General features: G+C 40.0%; 1 non-coding gene across 1 annotated transcript; it reads left to right on the plus strand.

Moving 5' to 3' along the window:
* The first annotated feature begins 5,700 nt into the window (after nucleotides 1-5,700).
* Nucleotides 5,701-5,816, plus strand: LOC132032212 (U5 spliceosomal RNA). Its single transcript, XR_009408363.1, has one exon. It is a non-coding gene; the product is annotated as a U5 spliceosomal RNA (small nuclear RNA).
* Nucleotides 5,817-10,199: the final 4,383 nt, after the last annotated feature.

The following is a 10,199-nucleotide window of genomic DNA, read 5'->3' on the forward strand; positions in this document are numbered from 1 at the left end:
TTTGCTCGCTCCTTCAGGTTATATATTTAAGTGCGTGTAATTATACACAAAATATATTTTTTTAAAACTACGACTGATAAATTTTTTTTTAATTGACTATATCAGATATGGGTGTGGACTAGGTTGAGACGATGCGCTATGAGAGCACTGCCCGTACGGAGTCCCCCGAGACGGCGGAGTATGCAGCACGGATGATTGAGCTTGCCGAGGGCGGTAAGTTTTTATTAGAGACTTGGCACATGACTTTGAGCGTCTCCATGAGCGTGTTCCCGGTGCCCCACCTGGGGCAGCAGGTGGCCGTGGTCGCCGAGGAACTGGTGGCCGTCGCAGAGGTGGTAGGGCTGGCAGAGGTGATGAGGCTCCATCGACTACAGATATCCCATCGACTTCTCATTCCCGGCCGTCGACTTCACAGACACCTCTATATACGCCGGACCTTTTTTCGTTATGTGCCCCGGCCTTCACTTTCACATCCACCGCTCGTGATCCACGGGGTGAGCGGCCGCCGTGATCTACGGGGTGGCCTACATTTGCGGTCGACGACACCATGTTCGAGGACTTCGTGTTTGATATGGCACCATCTGCATCACCTGCCGCAGGGGCCGCTCAGGAGCCCTCTCACCAGGGATCTCAGGAGGCCGTCGACACACAGGTTTGACTTTTACAACAATGTAAAGTAATTTATTAATTATTTGTTTATTTCAGGTTCATTTTACAATAAATCAAATCTAAATTATTTATATATTATTTCGGTTCATTGTTCTACGCCCGTGGGTCCACGGAGCGACCCATCCAGAGACTACCTCATATTCACCACCCCACCCATCTCGGAGCCTACGTACCCATCTCGAGAGCCTACTCGCGCCCGTTGACACACGGTGTTCTATTAAATAAATAACGTTAATGTATTCAATATAAATAATGAATGGTACTAATTATTATATACTTTTCGGTTCATACTTCGGCGCACGAGGTGGCGACTCCCGACGAGGTAGAGGTCGAGACACCGGACCTAACTCACCGAGGTTCTGAGTGTGCCAGTGGGATCAGATCCCAAGAAGAAGCACGTTCTAGTTAAGGGATCACGGGTCAGGCGAAGAGATGATGATCATGAGTTGGAGCGCCCGGTTATTAGGAGGAAAAAGGGCGATGGAGACGATGACGAGCCTGGTGGGGATGGTATGAGCCTTAGGCCTAGGGATAGTCTCAGGCATACTACATGTGGGACCCATCCTCGATAGTGTATATACATTAGTGTTGTAAAATTTCTCGTAAATAATATATATTTTTTGCATATTTAGTCTTTAAATTTATCATAAATTTTTTGCATATTTTTTCACTTTCACGAACAAATTCTGTGCGTGGGTTAAATATGTTTGTTCCACTTTCACGCACAGATTTCAGGGTTTGGGCGTAAGTTTTTGAACTTTCACGCACAGAATTTGTGCGTGAAAGTGGAAAAACATATTTAACCTTTCACGCACAGAATTTGTGCGTGAAAGTGGCAAAACTGTTTTACCCTTTCACGCACAAATTCCGTGCGTGAAAGTGTAAAAAATTTTTTTCCCACTTTCACGCACAGATTTTAGGGTTTAGGTGAAGATGTTCCACTTTCACGCACAGATTTTGTGCGTGAAAGTGTATAATACGATTTTTGCACTTTCACGCACAAAATGCGTGCGTGGAAGTGCAACATCTACAACTATTATTTGCGCGTTTTGTATTGCGCACCAATTTAATGCGCACTATAAGTATTGATTTGACAACACACCACGCATGACAATTTCGGAATCTATGACACATAAAGGATTGATTTGACAATACGTTGTCGTATTTTTTGACCGTTTTGTATTGCGCACCAATTTAATGCGCACTATAAGTATTGATTTGACAACACACCACGCATGACAATTTCAGAATCTATGACACATAAAGGCTTGATTTGACAATACGTTGCTGCATTATTTGCGCGTTTTGTATTGCGCACCATTTTAATGCGCACTATAAGCATTGAGTTGACAACCCATGACAATTTCAGAAATTTATTTAACTTGAAGGCTTGACGAGTGAAAAACTCATCAATTGCATAGGCCTAAGTCTTACAAGTCATAAAAAAAAAAAAATCAAACTTCATTCAAAAATGTCTCAAAATGCTTCGCGTGTTAAGGTTTCACTATTTTGGGATGGAGATATCGTCGAGGACAATTACTCCATTCGTTATAGTGTCAAACCAAAAGCCCATGTTAAATTTCCAACAACTTTAAGTTATGAAACACTAGTCGGTTACTTGCACGAAAGAATGAAAACTACACCCACCGAGTTTGGAATCTCAATAATGGCGTATATCCACAAACAATATCAAACGGTGTAGTGCGTTATGGCATGCACAATATCAACGATGATGAATCTTTGAGTGATTATTTGGGATCGCCGAAAGAATATCGTGATTTAGTATTCATTAATGTTCTTGAGATGTATGTTGAAAAGATACCTCGGGAACAAGTCCCTCAAGTCCAGCCTATTCATGGTAACACTTATGGGGACTTTAGTTCTTATGGAGACATTTTGAGTGGTCAAGTGCCGCTGGAAAATCTAAGCCAGCAATTTAATCAAGCTCACAATGAAAATTGGTAAATATGGTTTTGTTATATTATTATTATATGTAGTAGCATGTGTTTGTTGTATGAATTGGTAAATAACCAGTTTTCAAATCTTTATAGGAACTATTCTCAAAACTCACCAAAGGGTACCAAATATGGATGTTGGTCAATCCTCTCGGTTTGGTGGAGTTGATCATTCTCCACACCATGACAAGGTTGCTTATGAACAACGAGAAGTTCATCACCTTGATATTAAATTATCTATATATATGTATGATGTTGGTATTTAAAATATGTTACTTTTCATGTAGGAGGATGAATGCACTTAATAATGAAGATTTTCCTAATTATTATGAGTCATCATCAAGTGATGACGATGAAATACCTAATAATGCGAGGGTAACCGATGATGAAGACGATGATGATGTTCAAGTTGGTATGACCAACAATATTCCTCAAAGCCAAAACCAACAACAACCAATGCACCAAGACGTACCACCACCGATGGCCGAAAACCCAACTTCGAAAGCCCAATTCAAAGGCATTCTAACAATATCCCTTATCTTGATAGCACAACGTGGTCGTGATGATGCATTTGTCTTCACAAGAGAAGATTATGATAGTCGCTTAAAAACCCGGATTGAACCTAAGGATCTCAACAAAGATCGATGCTACCTTGCAAAGGGAATGTTGTTCGCATCCAAAAAAGCTTTGCAACGGGCGTCAAAATTTATTGTTTTAAGGACATGAGAGAGTTTAAGGTTGATCACCAACCTCAAAGATATGGAGGCTAATTTGTAGACGACGGTATCAAGGTCAGTGAGTGGTTGCTTCGGGGAATTGTTAAGCCCGATGGTATGTGGGGTATCACAAAATTTCGCGAAAGACACACTTGATATGGAAGAAAATCGAGCAGATCATTATAATTTAGATACAAACATGATTGCTCAAGTGTTACTTAAAGACATTGCCGAAACGCCAAGGTAACTTATCCTACCTAGTACATTATATGTCTTATATCAATTGAAAGATTATTACTAAAAGTTGTTTGTTTAAATTTGTGCGGTTCCCATTAAAGATTGTATTCGAAACGTTCAAACCGTATATAGTAAAACTATAAGCAACAGAAAGGGATTTCTCGGGCGTAGACGAGCTTTTGAGATGGTCTTTGGAAATTGGCATACTTCTTTCAATCGCTGCCAAGGCATATGGCAGCTCTACAACATTTTAATCTCGGCATCGTTGTAGAGTGGCGACTTATAGAGGGTAAAATCTTCCACTTCGTATTTTGGACATTCAAACCATGCATTGATGGTTTTGCTCACCGCCGACCGGATATCCATAGATGGTACGCATGTATATGGTGCCTACGACATCAAGCTCTAATTGCAATAGGAATGGATGCCAATGGGTCAATATTTCCTCTTGCTTTCGCAATTGCCGCTAACGAGAGCAACGACACATGGGGGATCTTTTTGACCCATTTGAAAACTCATGTTATTAAGGATCGTACCGGCATATGCGTCTTTGTCTGATCGTCATAAAGGCATATTGCACAATATGGATAATTTACCGGGGTGGCAGCCTCCTTTGTTTACCATCGATATTGTTTAAGGCACTTCAAGGCGAATTTGCAATCAACGTTTCACAATGGCACTCTAAACAAATTGATGTGGGGTTCGATGGAGCATCAACAACGAAAATGGGCTGCAAAAATGGATCCGATCGGAGTCAGAGCGAACCCGCATACGTTTGGTTGATGAAGCTCGATGTTGAAAAATGGATGCTTCATGCCGATGGAGGAAAAAGATGGGGCATGCTCACAACAAACAAATTTCGTAGTCTTTCAATGGATTGCCGAAATCGCTCGAGGACTACACGTCACCGCAATGGTGAGAATGACTTTCAAGCAAGTGGTGGAGCGATTTGTTGTTAGGACAAGGCGCGAGCCGAGCGATATTAGCCGACGGCGGGACACGGATGCCAAAGCCCTTCAAAACTATGGAGCATTATAGACAAAAATGTGAGCGTCACCAAATGACCGAGTATGACCCAATTCAACATGTGTATGAAGTTAGGACGGGTTATTATAACGGTAAGGGTGGAAACGTGCATACCGTTTATGAGGCAACAAGAATATGCACTTGTGGTAAGTGGCAAACGTACCACGCCGTGTTCTCATGATTGTCAAGTGCTTCGAGAGAATGAGAAAACGGTAACAAATTATGTGGCGGGGGAATACAAGGTCCAAAGTTACCTTAGAGCATATTCCGGCCAATTCCACCCACTTGGTAATGAAGCTTATTGGCCAAACGAGCCGTTTTCGATGGTTGCTAACAAGGATTACATTAGAAAATTGGGCATTAACTCACGGAGTCGTAGACCCAATCAAATGGATGTTAGTGAAAGAACTTACTCGCAAGTGCTCTATATGTAAGCAATATGGCCATGACAAGCGTTCGTGTGGGCAACAAGGCCGTGGTAGTACAAGCACGTCTCGAAGTAATAGAGCCTCTAGAACTTGAAGATTGTATTGTTATTGTAATTGTAATTTATTATTGAATTGCTTTGAATTAGTATTGTAATTAAATGGAATGAATTATTTTTTAATTAGTATAAACCTCTCGTATTGGATGAATTATTATTAAAACACTTAAATCAAAACCCTATAAATATTACAAGTTTCAAAACTTGCTTCGGGGCACTTTAGAACCCCTAAAACGACGATCCAAACGTTTAGGTGGACTTGATGTAATGAGCCGACATTATTGTACGCAAAAAAAGATATTAAGTTTTATATAAAATATTGATATTTTAGAATTTTGAAATATGACTAATCTTTGCCCAAAGTATAGAAAAAAACGTGTTTGAAAGGTAACGCAAAAAAAAAAAAAAAAAAACGCACAATTTCGTGCGTGAAAGGCTCAAAGTGCATTTTTGCACTTCCTTTTCACGCACGAATTTCGTGCGTGAATACTACTAATGGAATTTTTTTTTTTTTTTTGCACTAGTTTGGTACAACTTTTTATTTTTTGTGCTACTTAAGTCGCGGACCAAACTCTGTTTACAACATAAAAAGGCCGCACTTGTGAGAGTTACACTTCACGCAGCGAGCACAAGCGAACTATTCTTTAGCTTTTTACTAAAGAATACTGTGTGCGTGCGTGCTGCATTTAGTGGCATACGCCTGCTTTTGGAGGGGAATCTCTTTTCTTTGAGTTCCCCCTACAATTCTAGTGTCTAACATTTCATAATATCTGTAGATCCTGGTACGTAGAACTTACCAAGTTTCAACATTTTATAATCTCTTTTCTCGGCAAAGGCGACTTGGGGTTAGGGCCGTAAGGCTGTTCAACCAAACTGAATAAAAAAAATTGATATTTGATTTGGTTTAAATTTTAAAAATCGATAATATTTGTTTGGTTATGGTTCTATTAAAAATAACCGAACCGATAAATTATATACATAAATTTTATAATTATTTATATATATAATATTAGTTTTTCATAAATAATAATAAATATTTTATATCTTTTAATCATTAATTTAATTTTTGGTCTACTTATTTCACATGATTATTTAAGGCCCATATTTTTAAAAATATATCCGAGCTCATATCTTTAAGCCTTTTAACTCTTTAAGGGTTAAGTGTAAACCTACTAACAGAAGTTCACGTTAGAGTCTAATGTCTTTAATTTAAATTTTTAGCCTTTCTTTGTCAGCCATTTGATTTTAAGTTGTTTCTTCTTCTTTTTTGAATTTATACCTTTCTTTCTTCTTGTTTGAAAGGGTTCTAAACTTCAAATATTTTTCATATGAAAAGGACAGAGGTTGTAGATTTGGAGGTTCCTATAGAAGATACTTTTATAACATCAGCATTTGCGGTAACTCAAACACATGGTAATGCTTTAATACTTCTTTCGTGGATAATCCCTCTAAAAAGCAAAAAAGAACAACTCCTTGTAGTCGAGACCCTAGCATTGGGAATAATGATAGAAAAACATCTGAAGTTTGGGATCTTTACACAAAGTTTTTTTAATAAAATGGGAGAATTGAGGGCAAAATTGAAGTACTGCCATCATTACACAAAGTTTTTTTTATTTCATATATTTTCATTTTAATTTTAGGTAGTCTTTATGTTTAATTAATATGTATGTTTGTAACAACAACTAAAAGCTCTTATGCTCTACTTCATTTCCAGGTATGTGTATTAAGATGACAAAAATGGTGCAGCCACCACCACTAAGTTAGTTTTTAGCTCTATATGTAATAGTTTAGCAACAACTTTGGGTAACTTGAGTACTACACTATCACTAATAGTGAAAATGTTTCTATGATGTATGTTCCACCTTAAATTATAAATAAAAGTTATCATTTGAACAAAAAAAAAAGACATGTCTTTTTCAACGTCTTAATGTTTTACTGATAAGTCTCATGGCTGCTAGTCATAAATCGAAAAATCGAACCAAACCGGTAGTTATTATTTTATAGTTATAAATTTATGCATATAATATAAAATCATTTATTGAGATATAAATTAGACATAAAACTATACAAAAGTAAACATTATTACATATTGTTAATACTACGAGCCCGCAACTTAAATGACCCAAAAAGTGGCCGGAGGTAACAAAATAACCCATTAAAAAAAAAGTTACATAACTAACATTTGCGCACTAATTTAGTGTGCAATAGGACCAAACTGTAAATTTACAGTTAAGTCCTATTGCGCACTAAATTAGTGCGCAATAGGTCTTTAATAAAACGGCCCCAACCCTTTATTCATTGGCCAAAAGTTTTGAAATTCACGTTTTTTTCGTACTTTGACCAAAGATTAGGCATGTTTCAAAACGCCGAAATATCAATATTTTATATAGAACTTGATATCTTAACAATAATGTAGGCTCAACACATCAAGTATACCTATACATTTGGATCGTCGTTTTGAGGGGTTGTAAAGTTCCCCCGAAGTAAGTTTTCTTTGTTTGAAAACTTTTTATCTTTAGGTTCAAGTGTTTTATTTTATAGGCTTTTGATTAATTTAGGACGACGCATGAGTTATTATTAAACGACAATAAAAACTAAGATAACTAATTATCATTAAGAAAATAATACCAAAAAATATATATAATATTAACATTAAATGTATATTTTATTTACAAATACACAATCTCCATCCCCCTAGGTCCCACATGTGGGAGCCTTTAGAATAACCCTAGGCCTAAGGCGAACCCCACCACCCTTTCCATCATCTACATCCCCCTTCTTCCTCTTAATCTGTACATGTTCTATGGCATGATCATCCTGCGTTCCCTTCCTTGGGGGCTTGTTCAAAATATGCTTCCTATGGGAGACGATGGCGGCCGAAATGTGAGCTTCAGGAGATGACTCAATCTCAGCAGGAGACGGGTCCACGGGCGTAGAAGAATGAACCTGAAACAACATATAAACAATTTAGTTTAGATTTATTCTAAATTAAACATGGAATAATATATAAACAATTAATTAATACATTATTTTATTATAAAAAATCAACCATGTGTGTCGACGGGCTCCTGAGATTGCTGGTGAGAGGGCTCCTGAGCTGGCTCTTCAGCGGTCTCCTGAGCGGGCCCCGGAGCCGGAGATGTGGATGGTGCCGGAGCTGGAGCTAGAACCTAAGAAATGAAAAATTATATAATAATTAGTAGAAGTGTTTTAATTTGTTCAAACATGTAGAATTCCTCGAATAAGGAGTCGAAGTCCAGCTCTGTGCCACCTACGTAGATCACGAACTGGCCGCTCACCTTGTGGATGACGAACTGGCGGTGCGTGCAAACGATGGCCAGAACATGTGATCTGAAAGTAAATCTGGCGTATATAGAGGTGTCGACGGTCTCCCTGAAGTCGACGAATGCTCTGAAGTCAACAGTCGGTAAGAAGTAGACGGGATCTCTGAAGTCGACGGAGGTTGCTGGATGGATCTGGAACTTGAGCATGCTCGTCAGGCTCGTCTACTAGACCACCAGCCCCTTTGGCCCCACCCCCACTGTGACCAGCCCCTCTGTCCCTACCACCTCGGCCACCAGCCTGTCTGCCCCTACTCTCTCAGCCACCACTCTCTCTACCACCACCACCTCCGGCATGACCACGACTACGACCACCCACTGCCTGATGCGGGACCTCTGGAACACGCTCGTCGAGACGTCCGAGCTCCTGTGCCTGTAGCATACCACCCTCGCTAGCTGAACCATCTGCGCTGCATATCTCACTGTCTCGGGGGCCTCCATATGGTCCAAGCTCTCCCAACGCATCCACTGTACGGTCTGTAGCTGCATTTGTTTGCAAATATTAGTGATTGAATGAATTTGTAACGTAATACATAAGACGATTAATTAAGTTTAAGACTAATAAAACTTACCAACGCCTCATATTGTCTTGCGAGTATTGCATATCCTCGGCCATCTGTACGAGGCCTTGTAGGGTTGCCAATCAAGCTGCGAGTGATCCGCATGTACCACTCCATGTACCCCTGGACTGGAGTCGCATGTCCGACCAATGCTAGTGTCCCCATCCTCTGATCCCAACGTTGTACCTGGAGCTGCATAAAGGCCTGCCATGCATCAGTGACTGTCACACGCTCGTCCCATGAATAATGGTTGTGCTCCCAAGTAACCGCCTCAGGTATATTCTGTACATGGCCGAACTGTCATAAGACCCGGTCGGACGCGTGATCCTCAACGATATCCATATGTATTAACGGACATTGCGACTTCCACGTGTGCATACCTATCACGACCCGAGCCACGGACCATGACGGGTATCCGGGGCTAACCACCGAACACCGCTCATTCTACTGCTTATCTGCTCGCACTCATAACATGTGCTCATAATCATAAGAATTCATCAACATTTGAAACATATTTACTTTTATAAACATAAGCCCTTCGGCTATTGATAATATAAATACATGTACATGCATATAAATAAAGACTATGGGACCATACTACCCACACTGCGTATCTACGAGCCTCTACTGGAGTACTAGACATATGGACGGGATAGGACCCCGTCGTGCCCAATCATGGATATATATATATATATATATATGTACCAAAAGAATAATCAACGGCACCTCCGAAAAATGGAATGCTCTCAAATCAGCCGCTAGCTCCTATGAGTCTGGATCACCTTCCTGTCTACCTGTGGGCATGAACACAGCGTCCGAAGACAAGGACGTCAGTACGAATATTGTACTGAGTATGTAAGGCATAAACAATAATAAGACATCAATGAAATAAGGAGGCATCAATGAGGAGCAATCTGTGATTGACTGAATCATAAATGAAGTAATACATGCTGACTTACTTTCATACTCATCATCATATCATATATGCATAAATATATAAGCTGCCCGACCATATAGGTGCGGTGTGATAATCAATAACATTAGCAATAGCATTAGCTTTGCGTCCGTGCCTCCCGCGTCCGGGTATCATCTCATGCCGCCCACTAGTGGTGTCCCGCCCTGCCATCCGGCCATGGTGTATAGTCGCTCCGCTTGGCGGTGACCGGCCGGCCAAATAGGCGTGGTGTAATCTCCTCATGTGCTCATCATAA

The sequence above is a fragment of the Lycium ferocissimum genome, chromosome 9 (assembly GCF_029784015.1).
Source record: "Lycium ferocissimum isolate CSIRO_LF1 chromosome 9, AGI_CSIRO_Lferr_CH_V1, whole genome shotgun sequence".
NCBI lineage: Eukaryota > Viridiplantae > Streptophyta > Magnoliopsida > Solanales > Solanaceae > Lycium > Lycium ferocissimum.